The sequence below is a fragment of the Chiloscyllium plagiosum genome, unplaced genomic scaffold (genome assembly GCF_037043375.1).
Source record: "Chiloscyllium plagiosum isolate Xiang-an unplaced genomic scaffold, Cpla_swu_hap1 HiC_scaffold_8, whole genome shotgun sequence".
In the NCBI taxonomy this organism is placed as follows: Eukaryota; Metazoa; Chordata; class Chondrichthyes; order Orectolobiformes; family Hemiscylliidae; genus Chiloscyllium; species Chiloscyllium plagiosum.
The window spans coordinates 89385239-89402656 of NW_028270146.1; the positions used below are offsets into that span (position 1 = coordinate 89385239).

Consider the following 17418-nt stretch of genomic DNA (forward strand, 5'->3'; position numbering starts at 1 on the left):
TTCTAGCTTGCGGTTGTTTGGATAAATCGCAGTTTTCATACCGATCAGTGGATTTCTGTCTATTTTGACTCTCAGTAAAGTTTCAGGTCAAGGATGTGCATAAACAGGAAACTGGATCAGGGATAATCAGAGGAAAGTGAAGGGGTCCAACTGTTATTCCATCTATTCATTTAAACTGGAGTAATGTCTGACCTATTACTTCAGACAACTATGCAACCTTCCAATAAAATGTTCACTTCTCTTCTCTGTCCTAATGAGACTCAATAATCTCCACTCTCTTCCACTCCCCCCGCCCCCCCACCCCAGAATTCAGTTCCAAATGGAGTATTCCAGAATTTCGTCAAGTTAATTGCGCTTCATGTGTATTACTGAAGAAAGAGGCTGTTGAAGGTTTTCATCTCGTAATCATCAGGACAGATCCAAGAATGTCAAATTTCAAAACAAGCAACAGCTTGCAGGTATATTGTATGAGAAAAGGAGGCTGATTGGTTGACACGTGGGCTCTGATTGATCAAGACATTGCCATGGAGAATGCGCCAGACAACTATTGAACCCCCCCCCCCCCAGCCTTTGGTTTAGTTTTTTTAAAAATGTGTTCCGTTTTGCTGCAGAGCTCAGGTCCTTGTGAATGCATGCAAGTTGCTTCTGACAAGAACGATGCAAGCCTAACTTGATCGTTCATCTTAAATTGGTTGTTCGTGTAATTCTTAGCACGCTTCTCATTTTCAGCCAGACTGATCAATCACAGATTTGCATCCATCATAACATGTTATGCTCTGAATTTTGCAAACAAAATCTGGTTGAATACAGTAAGTACTCTACCTATTGCAAACTGATGCAATCTACCAGTCTTGGGACATACAGCCTCAACACCTGGCATTGCACCATGCTGTCCATTTGGGTGCCAGCAGAATGCCCTTTGGCTTGACGGAAACATCCTGTTAGTGGAGAATGCCACGCGTGTATTCTTTGCAAAGCAGCAATGTGAGGTGGCCAACTTCTGTTTCTGAAATGTTTTCATACCTGTTTGTAGTGTAGATTTAAAGTAAAATATATTCTCTGGGTGTGGACGATGTTGCAAGGTTGTATTGATTTGCTGTGTCCTGGAAGGTGGCTGTGCTTCCCCATCCATTAGCTGATGGCAGCATTACATTGTTTCAACCCTAAATGACAATAGTTTAACACCAGTGTTAAAATGGCGATTATAAAATCTAGTTGAGAGTATTCACAGGCTATGTAGTTCTGGGATGTAACTTTTGCCAAACTTAAACCCTTTCCGTCTCAAACATGGAGATACGGACTGTCAGCAGAGGTGATTGGAAAGCAGCCAGGTGTGGACACTTGCGTGAATAGTTTACCCGCTATCTAGCCTCAGGCCTAACTACCCTGTTTAATAAGAAGACCTCTTGGTGGATCAGCAATCATCATTTGCTTTTGGGTTGCAATGTTTGATGGCTCAGTTCCAAGCTATGCAGGAGAGGCTAAACACACAAGGACATGACTGGTTTCGGGAAGAACAGTAAAACCAATTTCTTAGTTTGAGACAGGAAAAAGGAAGTTGGTAATTCTAACCTCTGTGGAAAAAATAATATATGGGAATTAAAACACATTTATTCCACTTCCTTCCCTCTCCTCGTGTTTGTGGCTATTGTCTGAGAGATGAGAATTTCAGCCACTCTTGACTGCTGCACTGATTCATCTTGTTTCTTTTGGCAATTGTCATCCAAAAAAAAACTAATAAAATGGACACTTGAAGCACTTAACCACAGAGTCAGCCAAAAGCAGAATTCAGAGTGTTTTTGAAGTGGAACCCATCAAATAAGGATGTGAGGAAAGATTAGGGGGAGGAGCCAAGATGGCAAAGGTGGATTTGGGATTGAAACAGCAGACTAGCTGAGGGAAAATGGTTTGGTGAGGAAATTATCATTCTGAGAATTGCCTGAGGAAGTGTGCTTTTGTTGGGATCCAAATAACTGTTCATATACTGGGGAGGAGTAAATGTTATTGCCCATATACTGGGGGAGGAGTGAACGTTATTGCAGGAAATGTTTGGAGAAGAGGAAAATATGGTTGAGGGAATTCATGGAATGCTTACAGGATGGGTTTTTGGAACAGCTTGTCATGGAGCCCACAAGAGAGCAGGCTATTCTGGACCTAGTGCTTTGCAATGAACCAGACTCTATAAAAGATCTTAAAGTAAGGGAACCCTTAGGAAGTAGCGACCATAATATGATAGAGTTCAGTCTGGAGTTTGAAAGGGAGAAGACAAAATCGGATGTAATGGTGTTACAGTTGAATAAAGGTAATTATGAGGGCATGAGAGAGGAACTGACTAAAATAGACTGGAAGCAGAGGCTAACCGGGAAGACAGTAGAGCAAAAATGGCAGGAGTTTTTAGGTATAATTGAGGACACTGTACAGAGGTTCATTCCCAAGAAAAGAAAGATTAACCGGGGAGGGATTAGACAACCTTGGCTGACAAAGGAAGTCAGGAAATGTATTAAAGAAAAAGAGAGATCCTATAAAGTGGCTAAGAACAGTGGGAAATCAGAAGATTGGGAGGGATACAAAAGCAAACAGAGGATAGCAAAGAGTGTAATAAGAAAGGAGAGGATCAAATATGAAGGTAGGCTAGCCAGTAATATTAGAAATAATAGTAAAAGTTTCTTTCAGTACATAAGAAACAAACGACAGGCAAAAGTAGACATTGGGCCACTTCAAACTGTTGCAGGAAGCCTAGTGATGGGAGATAAGGAAATAGCAGGAGAACTTAACAAGTACTTTGCGTCAGTCTTCACAGTGGAAGACATGAGTAATATCCCAAAAATTAAAGGGTGTCACGGGGCTGAGTTGAGTATGGTTGCCATTACGAAAGAGATAGTGCTAGAAAAGTTAAAAAATCTTAAAATTGATAAATCTCCTGGCCCCGATGGGATACACCCTAGAGTTCTGAGAGAGGTGGCTGAGGAAATAGCAGAGGCATTGGTTGAGATCTTTCAAGAGTCACTGGAGTCAGGAAAGGTCCCGGATGATTGGAAGATGGCTGTTGTAACCCCCTTGTTCAAGAAAGGATCAAGGCAAAAGATGGAAAATTATAGGCCAATCAGCTTAACCTCGGTTGTTGGTAAAATTCTAGAATCCATCATTAAGGATGAGGTTTCTAAATTCTTGGAAGAGCAGAGTCTGATTAGAACAAGTCAACATGGATTTAGTAAAGGGAGGTCATGCCTGACAAACCTGTTGGAATTTTTTGAAGAGGTAACAAGTAGGTTAGACCAGGGAAACCCAGTGGATGTGGTCTATCTAGACTTTCAAAAGGCCTTTGATAAGGTGCCACACGGGAGACTGCTGAGCAAGGTGAGGGCCCATGGTGTTCGAGGTGAGCTGCTGGGATGGATTGAGGATTGGCTGTCTAACAGAAGGCAGAGAGTTGGGATAAAAGGTTCTTTTTCAGAATGGCAGCCGGTGACTAGCGGTGTCCCGCAGGGTTCGGTGCTGGGGCCACAGCTGTTCGCATTATATATTAACGATTTGGATGAGGGAACCGGGGGCATTCTAGCGAAGTTTGCCGATGATACGAAGTTAGGTGGACAGGCAGGTAGTACTGAGGAAGTGGGGAGGCTGCAGAAGGATCTTGACAGGTTGGGAGAGTGGTCCAGGAAATGGCTGATGGAATTTAACGTGAGCAAGTGCGAGGTCTTGCACTTTGGCAAAAAGAATAAAAGCATAGACTACTTTCTAAATGGTGAGAAAATTAATAAAGCCAAAGCACAAAGGGATCTGGGAGTGCTAGTCGAGGATTCTCTAAAGGTAAACATGCAGGTTGAGTCCGTGATTAAGAAAGCGAATGCAATGTTGTCTCTTATCTCAAGAGGGTTGGAATATAAAAGCAGAGATGTACTACTAAGACTTTATAAAGCTCTGGTTAGGCCCCATTTGGAGTACTGTGTCCAGTTTTGGTCCCCACACCTCAGGAAGGACATACTGGCACTGGAACGTGTCCAGCGGAGATTCACACGGATGATCCCTGGAATGACAGGTCTAACATATGAGGAACGGCTGAGGATACTGGGATTGTATTCGTTGGAGTTTAGAAGATTAAGGGGAGACTTTTAATAGAGACGTACAAAATAATACATGGCTTGGAAAAGGTGGATGCTAGGAAATTGTTTCAGTTAAACGAGGAGACTAGGACCCGTGGACACAGCCTTAGAATTAGAGGGGGTCATTTCAGAACAGAAATGCGGAGGCATTTCTTCAGCCAGAGAGTGGTGGGCCTGTGGAATTCATTGCCACGGAGTGCAGTGGAAGCCGGGACGCTAAATGTCTTCAAGGCCGAGATTGATAGATTCTTGTTGTCTCGAGGAATTAAGGGCTACGGGGAGAACGCTGGTAAGTGGAGCTGAAATGCGCATCAGCCATGATTGAATGGCGGAGTGGACTTGATGGGCCGAATGGCCTTACTTCCACTCCTATGTCTTATGGTCTTATGGATGAAATAAGATACAATGCGAAAGGAAAGGAAATGAGGTGACCAAAGACTGGAAGGAAGAGTAGGTACAAAGATGAGCACAGATTGAACGAATAGACCAGAGGTAAAGTGCAATCGTGGTTGGTGACCAGAGAGGGAGGCAGAGAGACAGTAAAATCGCCACTAAAGATGAGGAGTGAACGTTTTGGCTGCTCAGGAAGAACTTCAATTGGGTTTTCATAAGCAAGACTCAGGGAGTCAGTTTATCTTTTATAAATGATCCCTGACTTCGATTTGGGGTACATGGGTTGGTCACTAGGTATTCTTCATTGACATGAAAATTTGGAAGTACAAGAAATAAAATTATGCAAGTCGACTTGACTTGGCAAAAGAACATTTTGTTTGTAATTTGGGCAGCAGCTTAAGTGTATCATTTATTAATGTATATGGGTGTAGCTAATCGTTGTGAAAACAATTGTATGAACATTGGGGATGTTGAAAATCTGTAATAAAGGCAGAGTTGGAAATTGTGGTCTCAGTAAGGTGGGGCAAATTATGCAGCAGTTTCAGTTTATTTGTAATGACTAAGGAATGTCTCATGTCTACAGTACTTCATCTTATTTGACTCAAGTGAACCAAGGTGCAATGTATTGCACAATGTGTTGTGAAGTTGTTAGAATGGTATCTACCATCCCCCACGCATCTTTGAGGTTCCCACCCGTTGTTTCATAACTCAGCTCCTTGAGAAGGAGCACATTCAGCGTTCCTTGCATCATATTGATGGGTGATATCACATTAACAGTAATCCAGATGCAAGGCGTGTCAACTCATCACCTTAAAGTGACAATGCTTCAATAGCATGAGGGTGTTGACATGGGCAATATCTAAAATACTAAGGAGGTATCCATAGTTATATTTGGCCATTTTTCTTCAGCTCATTATGTTCTTTTTTGCACAGTGTGAGGCATATCTCTTCCCTCGTGTTATGGACCAGGCCAGACCACTCAAAACATTCTTGATCAGACGACCCAGGCCAAAATTTTGCAATTTGTTTAGGTAAATGTACAGTGAAAATTACCCAGAGTAAGCGAGCTAGGTTGACTACCATGTTGTAAAACAGACAGAAATTTATTCACAAAATTACACAATTAAATACAAAAAACAGAATGAAGAATCCCTGCAGAACTCAGTCTATCCAAACTAGACTTAATTATGCTGTTCTGACATACGCAACAGTCCCAATAAGCAAACCCCCTTAAAAGATTTTTTAAAAATGGAACAGATGCTTACAGGTTGAAGTTCGAAGGGCAGAAAGAGAGAGAGAGAGAGGGCCTGTTTCCACACAGCTGAACTCCTAACTAGTTCTGAACTGCTCAGCTAGAGAGCTGACCGGTCCCCTTTCGTTATACAGGTCACTTTTAAAACATGACCAGTTTGGCCTGAAGTCTCATCTGTTTATACATAAACAAAAGACCTCTCAAAATCCTTTTCATCTCTATACCAAGCTAGTCTAATCAGTGCCCCGCCCGTTTACGACCCCGCTGAAAAAAAATCAAGGACACAGTCTCCTTGAGAAAAGGAACAGCTTTTAGAAAAAAAGGGACCAGCTTTGTGACACTTATCTCCAAGTCACATGGTTGTGAATTAAACTTACACGCAGGAGGTTTGAGCATCAAATCCAGGCTGACATTTTAGAAAAATCAGTGCTGTCTTCTGGATGAGATGTTAAAGCATGATTTAGTCTGCTTTTTACAATGACCAGTATAAGCCGTGTGGCATTGTTTTGAAAGATCTATCCCTGGTATTGTAGGAGACAGAGGGTGGTGGTGGAGGATGTTTTTTTTTGCCTGGAGGCCTGTGACCAGCAGTGTGCCACAGGGATCGGTATTGGGTCCACTTGTTTGTCATTTATATAAATGAATTGGATGAGAATGGAGAAGACATAGTTAGTAAGTTTGCAGATGACGCCAAAATTGGTAGTGTACCGGAAGGTTATCTAAGATTACAAGGAGATCTTAATCAATTTGTCAGTGGGTTGAGGAGTGGTGAATGGAGTTAATTGCATTTGTGAGGTATTGCATTTTGGAATTACAAACAAGGACAGGACTTATACAGTTAATGGTGGGGCCCTGGAAGGTGTTGTAGAACAGAGAGACCTAGGGGTTCTTTGAAATTTGCAATACAGGTAGACAGGATGGTTAAGAAGGGGTTTAGCATGCTTGCCTTCATTGCTCGGACCTTTGAGTTCAGGAGTTGGGACATCATGTTGAGGTTATACAAGACGTGAGGGGTGACTGTATTGAGGTTTATAAAATCATGAGAGGCATATATAAGATGAATGAGAAGAGTCTTTTCCTTAAGGTGGGGGATTTCAAAACAAGGGAGCATATTTTTAAGGTGAGAGGAGAAAGATTTAAAAAGGATGTGGGGGCATTGAATTCTGTGCTCCTGCAGACAGCAAAGAAGGAGCGAGCTTTCACAAAACAAAGGTTATATGAGCATGGTGACAAGCCAGGCAAATACTTGGCATATCTTGCCAGGAAAAGGAGTGCCCCTCGAGCCATTACTTTGATTAGAGAAGAGTCTGGGAACCTAATGTGATTTCGAAAAGATGAATGTGGCATTCCAGAGATTTTACTCTGAATTATACCAGTCTGAGGTTTGTGAGGAAGGGTGGGCCAAGATGGAGTCCCATTTTCAAGGATCTGGAGCTCCCAGGTGTGACCCTCGAACAAGAGTCTTTTCTCAATGCCCCGTTATCAGAGCACGAGGTGCAGGAGGCTGTGAAACAGCTTCAGAGTGGAAACGCACACAGTCCTGATGGACCTCCCAGTGAATTCTGTAAGGAACTTATAAGCATATTGTCAGACCCGTTGCTCAACTTGTTTAATGACTTGTACAGCCATGATCGTCTCCCGCCTTCTCTAAGAGAGGCTAATATTTCGCTTATTCTTAAAAAAGGAAGATCCCAGAGGACTGTGCTTCTTACAGGCCCATTTCAGTCTGAAATGTGAACTTTTAAAATCCTCTCTAAGACTCTTGCATTAAGGCTGGAGACTGCATTATCTTCTATTGTTAAAGAGGACCAGACGGGCTTCATAAAGGGCTGCAGATCCTCCAATAATGTAAGGAGGCTGCTTAATGTTACTCAAGCGTGTCATCAACAGTCAATACAGGGATTGGTGATTTCTCTAGATGCAGAGAATGCACTTGACTGAGTTGAGTGGCAATACTTTTTTTTATACTCTGGAGAGGTTTGGCTTGGGCAAAGCCTTTATAAGATGAGTGAAGTACAGTGACCTTCTCGATGTGGTCATCACCAATGGGGTACAATCAAGCAATTTTAACATTTTTAGGGGCAGGCAGACCCTTTCACTGTTGCTTTTTACGTTGGTGATTAAACCGTTGGCGGAGGCCATTTGTAGGGATCCTAACATATTGGGTCCAGAAGTGAGGCCAAAATTACATAAGATTTCGTTGTACACTGACAATGTCCTCATTTTTTAGTCAAAGCCAGCAGTTTCAGTGCCTTGCCTGATACAATGCATCAACGTGTTTGGCACCTTTTCAGGATACAAGATTAATTTTACAAAATCAGAGACAATGCCTATGGGTGGTTTTACGAAGGTGCTAGGTCTTGAGGGCAAATCACGATTCCCATTTAAGCGGTCACGAGGGGTTCTATGTATTCGGGCATATTCATCACTCTCGTTCTTGATCAGTTGTTTAAAGCTAATTTTGTTCAATTATTCGACAAAATCAAACAAGACCTTTGAAGATGGGAGGTGCTTCTGGTCTCATGGTTAGGTTGAATAGAGCTTATTAAGAGGAGTATTCTTGCCTGTTTATTGTATCCTTTATGGATGCTCCCTCTGATTTTCAATAAGCAAATGTTCAGGAGACTGAACGGCTGGTTCAGCTCTTTTATTTGGCATCTTAAGTGGCCCCTTATTAAATTAGCTAAACTGTAATTGCTTCACAGACTGGGGGGAGTGGATCCCCTGGACATTAAAAGCTACCAACTAAGCTAGCTTTTATCTTACGTGAGTGATTGGGATTGTGGGGACCCCCTTTCAATATGGTTAGATATCGAAACTTCTCGGGCAAGGTGCCCCCTTATTAGTTTGCTGTTTTTGGACAAAATGAGGACAGTTAAGGAATATTACCATAACCCAATAGTCATCAATACTGTTAAAGCATGGAGGGCAGTTTGGCAGCGGGCAGGCAATATTGACAAAACATCTGGGTATACCAGGTTTTCAACCAGGGATGATGGATTCAGGATTCAAACATTGGGCAGCTAGGGGTGTGTCTTGCATGGGTGATTTATTTGAGGGAGACACAATGATGTCTTTTGATCAGTAAGCGCGGAAATGCAAACTATCTAGCAGGGGCCTCTTTCGTTTTTTTTCAAGTTAGGGATTTTATTAAAAAAAAAACACTTTTGACTGATCCCTACAAATCCGACATAGACAGGAGGGTGTTCAGTGCTAAGAGTACACTTTCTGTCAGCACTTCATATCATCAATTGGAGGCGGCCCCTCAGATGAGATCGATCGACTCTGCAGGGTATGGGGGAGAGAGCTAGGCGTTGAGGTCTCCTCAGAGGCATGGGAAGATACTTGGGAAGACGCAATAAAGATATCAATTTGCAAAAGGACCCATGCTTTACAACTGAAGATTGTCCACAGGGTCCACTTGGCTCCGGATAGTTTGTCAAAATTTCAACCAGGAGTATCTTCAACATGTCCCAAGTGTAAAGTTAGTATGGGCATACTTACCCATTGTCTCTGTCTCTGGTCCTGTGGCAAGCTTCCAACATACTGGAGCACTGTGGCAGGTGCAATGGAGGGGGTTTTTCGTGTAAGGATGGAGAAGGACCTAATCTCTCTACTTCTTGGCCTGCCCAGCGTATTCCCTGTAGATGCACTTAAGAAAAAACTTTTCAATATCCTCACTTTCTGTGCGAGAAATAATATCTTGTTAGGTTGGGTGTCTGAAAATCCCCTGGACCTGTTGGGTTGGTGGAAGATTGTTATGAAGCATATCTCTTGGATTTTCTTACACGTGTGGTACACCACAAAACTGAGAATTCCTAAAAGACATGACAGCTGTTTTTAGATTACCTGGACACAGATTTGTCTGCCACACTTATATAGCCATAACAATTGTGCTCTACGAGTCCAATATCCAGAGAAGGGGAACTGCAAACATGCGAATGGGTGAAACGTAATGCTCTCGATATTCAAGAGTTAATGTTTTGTTTGGCTGAGCTGTATTATTATTGTTATTATTATTTATTAGTTTGTTATTATTAAGTAGTTGGGGTTTTTATTATGCATATATATATTTATACATTTGTACATGAGGGTGTTTGGGTTTTTTTACTTTTTTGGTGTTATTTATTTGTATTGTTTTGAATTATATTGTTTTGTATTTGTAGTATTAAATCATCTATTTTTAAATAAAAATATATTTTAAGAAAAGAATATAAGGGGAAACTTTTTTTTAACACTGTGGTTCATGTGTGGAATGAACTACCAGAGAAAGTGATGAATTTAGGTCCAGTTATAATGTTTAAAAGACATTTGGATAAATTCATGAATTGAAAAGTTTTGGAGGGATATGGGCCAAGCGCAGATAGGTGGGACTGGTTTAGTTTGGGATTATGGTTGGCGTGGACTGGTTGGACTGAAGGGTCTGTTTCCATGCCATAGTCCTCTGGCCAATACTTATTCCTCAGTCACCATCATAAAAGCAGAACATTTAGTCATTAGTGTGTTGTTATTTGTGATAATTTGCTGCGCTCATTGGTTGGAACATTTTCTATATTGCAGCAGTGACTATACTTCAAATGTAACACATGAAATACTTTATAAGTCCTGAGGACATGATAGGTGCCATATAAATGCTTCTCTTAAATTGTTTCTCTTAACAGTATGTCCTCCTCTGTCTGGAATGGGGGCTCGGATCTGTGCTGTAAGCTGATACATGATCACAGTCTGCGATATGAAAACCTGATAGTTCATTCTTCTGGAATTATAGTTGTCTTATATGAAAGACCAAAATTCACAAGCATTTGCTAAAGCCCTGAGGGGACCATCAATTTTTCACAAAGGTCTTGAAAATGTCTTTATTCTCTGTTGTAAATGATACTGATTGTTTCTAACCACAAGTGCCCAAACCTCCTGGATCATATTCATTTCCATGGAAGAAGTTGTGACTGACAGCTTTTAATGTTAACTTTGCTATTTTGTTGGATTTTATTGTTACTGATTCTATCCATTCTTGAGGATGGATAGATGACAGACACTGCATGGTTGAGCTACAAGATGATATCTTTTATGCTGAGTTTACAATGTTAAAAGGATTAACGAATGGCCAACTACACTTTGAGTAAAATGAGCATTCTGTTATGCACTGGGTCAGATTAACTTTCAATATTTAGGTATCCACGTAGATGAACCATTACAAGCACAATTTATATTAGTGATTGGTATTTGTCCAGGAGAAAGTGAGGTCTGCAGATGCTGGAGATCAAGGTTGAAACTTTATTGCTGGAACAGCACAGCAGGTCAGGCAGCATCCAGGGAACAGGAGATTCGACGTTTCGGGCACAGGCCCTTCTTCAGGCCCTTCTGCCATTCCTGAAGAAGGGCCTGTGCCCGAAACGTCGAATCTCCTGTTCCCTGGATGCTGCCTGACCTGCTGTGCTGTTCCAGCAATAAAGTTTCAACCCGTATTTGTCCATCCAATCTTGTTTCTGAAAACTCCAACACAGAGCAGATTAATCAGATGGCAAAAAATGACAAGTAGGTTCTTATTTTCTGCAGTATTCAGTGCTTTTGTTTTTCAACCTTTTCCAGATTTGTTTTCCCTTGATCAAAATTTAACTGCCTGTGAAAGTTCATCTTTATTATTATCAATTTGCTTCACTTCGCTCATTCTAAAGTTCCAAACAAACCACCTCCCATGTACTTTTTCCTCTTGTGGTATGTTTCAGAACTTAAACCTGCTCCATAGTGTTCCAGATGCTGCAGATTGGGTATAAACTAACTTAATGGCCCTTGACTTTATTAGTGAGGCTGTGGCTCATAGTCTGCACACACTATTGTGGCATCATTTAGACTCATAGAGATGTACAGCACAGAAACAGACCCTTCGTTCCAACCCGTCCATGACGACCAGATATCCCAACCCAATCTAGTCCCACCTCCCAGCACCTGGCCCATATCCCTCCAAACTCATATACCCATCCAGATGCATTTTAAATGTTGCAATTGTACTAGCCTCCACCACTTCCTCTGGCAACTCTTTCCATACACGTACCACCCTCTGTGTGAAAAAGTTGCTCCTTTGATCTCTTTTTATATCTTTCCCGTCTCACCCTAGACCTATGCTCTCTAGCTCTGGACTCGCCCACCCCAGGGAAGTGACTTTGTCTATTTATCCTATCCATGCTCCTCATGATATTATAAACTTCTATAAGGTTACCCTTCAGCCTCCGACGCGCCAGGGAAAACAGTCCCAGCCTGTTCAGCCTCTCCCTATAGCTCAATTCCTCCAACCCTGGCAATATCCTTGTAAATAGTTTCTGAACCCTTTCAAGTTTCACAACATCCTTCCTATTCCAAGTATTCCAAAAGTGGCCTAACCAATGTCCTGTACAGCTGTAACATGACCTCCCAACTCCTGTACTCTAACCAATAAAGGAAAGCATACCAAATGTCGTCTTCACTATCCTATTTACCTGCGACGCCACTTTCAAGGAGCTATGAACCTGCACTCCAAGGTCTCTTTGTTCAGCAACACTCCCTCTGACCTTATCATAGATTTGCTTTCCCAAAATGCAGCAGCTTGCATTTATCTAAACCGTAGGTGTTCCTTTTCATCTCTGACTTTCCCACCCTGGTCCTTAATGCAGTTTAATTTAAAATTCTTTCCCTTTAGCTACAGGGACCCTTGACTTTAATCCTGGAACTCCGAAATGGTTGCTTTCTGCCAGACTTTGAGTTGGAACTGCCCCTACTGACCCTCTGCCTCTTAAGGACTTTTACCTGTGAAGTGTGAATTGTCTTTTTATTTGTTCCTAGCCCACACTATCTTTCCTGAGCCTCCCAACAGCTCTTCGATATAAGTTTTAGCCTGGAATGCTGCTTTTATCCTGCCATTCGTTCCCTGGATCTGCAGAGTCCTTCTCTGCCAATCGCGTGCACTTGCTGAATGACTGAGTATTCTTAAGGTGGCAATATCATTGATGTAGTAAACTTACTTGCCTTCTGACAATTTTTTCTCCTGGGTTGAGTATGTTTTTTTCATCAATATTACCTTGAGATATTTGAGCCATGACCCCATCACTGATCACCATGTCATATGCTTTTGGAACCAACAATTCCTAGATAATTGTGTTGGGCAGATTGCTTCAACCACTTCTCCTAGAGTGGGTCTATTAAATTACAGGGACAGAGGATCAACCATTTATGTGTCTTAACAAGAGGAAGCCTTTGTCATAATAATAAGGTGCAGTTTAATTTTTTTCTAATGATGCAATTTATTGCATGGTAGCAATAGGTGTTAGTCACGTTGACTAGTTATTCATAATTACTAAAATTATCAGGGATCAGAGTGATGTGTCCGAAGCCATCAGGACCTTGAGCTAGAGTCCTCGTTCTCCATGCAGGATATCATCGTATTAACTCTTTTAGAACTAATACCTTATACAATACCTCCCAAGGTTTGATTGAAGTCAAAGCCATCTCTTCCTACAACTTGTTCTGCGCTAGAGCCTCAAAACTGTGAAGCTCCTCAGCTCTCTCTGATTTCTGATACTCCATATATTTTAAAAACCCAAAACCCAAGTAACTGTGCAATGGAAAATTATTAAGTGAGGACAGCGATCTATCCGTTCATCTAGATTTTGTCCTTTACCTTTATTTTATTTTTGATCTGTGTTTACCATCAGTGTTTTTGCTTTGTTTTGTAATGTCTTTCCTTTGAGGAAATATTCATGTATCTGGGTTCCTTCAAGTAATCTGACAAGGGCAACGTAAGCAAAAAGAAATGAGCTGTCCAGCCTTGAGCACTGGCCTGACATAGGTGTTACTTTGTCAGTCTCAAAGTTTCCATATCAAAGGAGGTCGGAAAGTCATGGTCTGGATCAACTCAGAGACTGAGGCCTCCACACTGACTGCTATGTATCTACCAGATGGTATTATAGCTCCCCCTAGCAGCCACTCATCACTGTTCTCACTTCTAATAACTTCCCATTGCACAACAACTCCTGTTTAAGATTAAACATACAGCACTTAACTGATTACTAATGCTGTCGTGTTTCCTGTTCGGAGAGGCTTATTTATATTTTTACAAGTGATGTGCTCTTTTGCTGTTGTGACATTTCCTCCCTTTCAAACTTCACAGCCAACTTACGCAATTGTAATTGGATGCTCCTTACTGCGTTGCCTAGAAACTGCTCCCTCCAATAAACCTCCAGTTACTCACCTCCAAAAGTCGCAGATGTCAGGTGATGGTTGCCACGATGTGGAAAAGGGAAAGAATGTGAAAAATGACAATGTGCTTGGCTGCGTTTCACCAAAGCTCCTCATTATCCACATTCTATGTGCAAAGGAGCAGCCAACAGGAAGCACAACTAAGCTCAAAGATGGCAAGTGAACTGGCAAAGCCTGCTCCGTTTAGCTGTGTGTAGATGTCAAGAATAATTTGCTGACCTCTGGCATGGCCCTCATCTCTAAATGGCCAAAATATTGGACGCACCACAACTAAAATTCTAATACAGGGTATTTGCTAGGGGTAAGCAGGGAATTAGAAAATGATGTGGAATTTTTGAAGCCAACTGATGGATTATAGGTAATGAAGAGTAATAGTGGAAATTTAAGTACTGGGATGGCACGGTGGCTCAGTAGTTAGCACTGCTGCCTCACAGCACCAGGGTATGAGGTTCGATTCTTGTCTCAGGCGACAGTCTGTGTGAAGTTTGCACATTCCCCCCGTGTCTGTGTGGGTTTTCTCCGGTTTCCTCCCACAATCTAAAGATGTGCAGGTTGGGTAGAATTGCCATGCTAAAAAAAGTTGTCCATAGTGTTAGGTGCACTAGTCAGGGGTAATTGTGGGGGAATGGGCCTAGGTGGGTTACTCTTCGGAGGGTCGGAGTGGACTTGTTGGGCCGAAGAGCCTATTTCCATACTGTAGGGAATCTAATCTAAGTTGTGACAAAGCTCTACTGGGAGGTAGATCTAGAGTATTGACTTCTTCCTGAATGGATCTATTGTGTTTGTCTGGTGTCAGTGTCTTAGTTTTATTGAAATTCTTTCTGTTTCTCTGATTTTGTTTTTGTTTGTGTGGGCTTCCTCACTCTGTTGCTAACGTCTCAGATAGTGGCACTTTCTTCTTTGTGAGTCTTTTCAATTCCTCCATATAACAGAGCTCTCTGGTTTGACTGATAATGATCTTTCACCTTTTTCCCCCTCAAAACCTTTTAACACACCATGTTCTCTTGCAGCTTTTTTTTCATGGATAATGAATCAATGTGAAAAGGATGACACTTGCTCAAGGAAAGAACTGGTAGAAAGTATTTTGATGCTGTTGTGCTGCATCTATAATGAATTGTACTCACAATGAGAACTCACTTTTGCTCCTTCCAGTTACTGACCAAATGTTTGGACGTTGACTATCTAAAGGAGACAGATTTAAGATAATTGGCCAAAGTCAAGAAGGTAGACAAGGAGGAGGCTGGCTAAGAACACAGCAAGCCAGGCAGCATCAGGAAAGAAGTAATTTTTTTAATACTGTATTTATCTTATTCATGCCTATTGATGTAGACATTACTGGTTGAGCCAGTATTTATTTTGCAACCTTAATTTCTTTTCAGAAGGTGGTGATGACCTGTCACTTTGAACAACTGCAGATTTGGGATGGAAATCTGGTGCAAAGGAGCGACATTGAAAGATCAGGAATATTTTCAAGTCAGGATGGCGTGTAACTTGGAGGGGACCTTGCAACTAGTGGAGTTCCCATGTACCTGCTGCTCTATCCTTCTAGCTGGTAGAAATCACATTTGAAAGGAGCTTTGGATGACCCTGGAATCTTGTAGATGGGGCAGGTACTGCTACTGCATATCCATGGCAGGGAGTGAATGTTGAAGGTGGTGGATGTTTTGCTAGTCAAATGGGCTATTTTGTCCTAGATGGTGTCAAGCCTCTTGAGTGTTGTTGGAGCTGCATGCACCCAGACAAGTGGGAACAAATCCATCACACTCCTAACTTGTGCCTTGTAGCTGGTGGACAGCCTTCAGGGAGTCAGGAGGTGAGTTACTCACTGCTGTATTCCTAGTCTCGGACCTGCTGCTCTAGCCACAGTATTTAGATGGCTGATCTAATTTTGTAGATCCTAATTCTGTAGATACTCTGCCTGACACACTATGTTGGACACAGGTATTCCAGAGGGAACTGGATTGTTCTCTGAAAAGAATGGGGAAAAGGTGAAGGAGTGGCATTAGGTAAATTGCACCTTCAATGAGGAAGCTCAGATATGAAGGGCCAAATGGTGTGCTATGCTGTAAGAGTTCTACAGTTCTGTATCCAGGATTTCCAGGGTCAAGTCTTCACTGTAATGGCAGGAAACAGCTTCATTTCTGGCTGAGGGGCCTGTCTCCTAGGATAACTAATGAAGGTTTACAAGTGGGTGTGCCTTTTTGTTTTGGCAGATATACCGAAATGTTGAAAGGATGAAAAGTTGCTGATGTTGGAAAGATGTTTCCTCAGAAGTAGGAGGCTATAGTTATAAAAACAAGAGGCTGCCAACTTAAAACAGAGAGGAGGAAACTATTTTTCTCTGAGGGTTGAGAGTCTTTGGAATTCCCTTCCTCAAAAGGCAGCAGATATAGAATATTTAAATTATTAAGACAGAGGTCGATAGATTCTTGATCACCAAGGGGATGAAAGGTTATCGGAGATGTGCGGGAATGTGGAGTTGAGGTTAAAATTTTTTAAAATTATTTAATTCATTGGTGGGATGTGGATGCCTCTGGTTACATCAGCTTTTATTGCCCAGATCTGACCACATTGCTCTGAGTCTGGGGTCACATATAGGCCAGACCAGGTAAGGATGGCAGATTTCCTTCTCTCAAGGACTAGTGAACCAGCTGGGCATCTTTTTTTTTGACAATCGACAATAGTTTCATGGTCAGCATGAGACACCTAGTTCCATTGTTTTTAATTCAATTCAAATTCCACCATCTGACATAGAGGGACTTGAACCTGGGTCCCCAGAACATTAGTTGAGTTTCTGGATTAATAGTCTCGCCTCCCCAGATGATCAGATTAGATAAAATCAGATTAGCCATGATCCTATTGAAGGGCTGAGTGGCGTACTCTGGTTCCTTGTTCATGTGTTGCAGCCAGGAGTGTAGGGTTTCACCTTACAGGCTGGTCTTTGGTAAACACCACCATGACAACAGCCTGTCAGCTTGCCAGGAGTATTGGCAACCCAACTGGTACACACAGGGGCCATTAGATTAGATTAGATTAGATTGCTTACAGTGTGGAAACAGGCCCTTCGGCCTAACAAGTCCACACCGACCTGCCGAAGCGCAACCCACCCATACCCCTACATTTACCCCTTTAACCTAACACTATGGGCAATTTAGCATGGCCAATTCACCTGACCTGCACATCTTTGTGTGCTGTGGGAGGAAACCGGAGCACCTGGAGGAAACCCACGCAGACACGGGGAGAATGTGCAAACTCCACACAGTCAGTCGCCTGAGTCGGGAATTGAATCCGGGTCTCTGGCGCTGTGAGGCAGCAGTGCTAACCACTGTGCCACCGTGCCGCCCATTGTTCACTAATAGTGGAGAGAGTGCATATTTAAGGTGGTGGATGAAGTGCCAGTCAAGAAGTTGCTTTGTCTCAGATAGTGTTGAATGGTGGGTC

General features: G+C 42.2%; 1 long non-coding RNA gene across 1 annotated transcript in view; it reads left to right on the forward strand.

Moving 5' to 3' along the window:
• Window positions 1-333: 333 nt before the first annotated feature.
• Window positions 334-17418, forward strand: part of LOC148149438 (uncharacterized) — a 32658-nt gene continuing 15573 nt past the window's right edge. Inside the window, exons 1-3 of the long non-coding RNA XR_015757966.1 lie at window positions 334-458; window positions 15130-15258; window positions 15357-15587. This is a non-coding gene — a long non-coding RNA (uncharacterized LOC148149438). The remainder of the gene's footprint in view (window positions 459-15129; window positions 15259-15356; window positions 15588-17418) is intronic.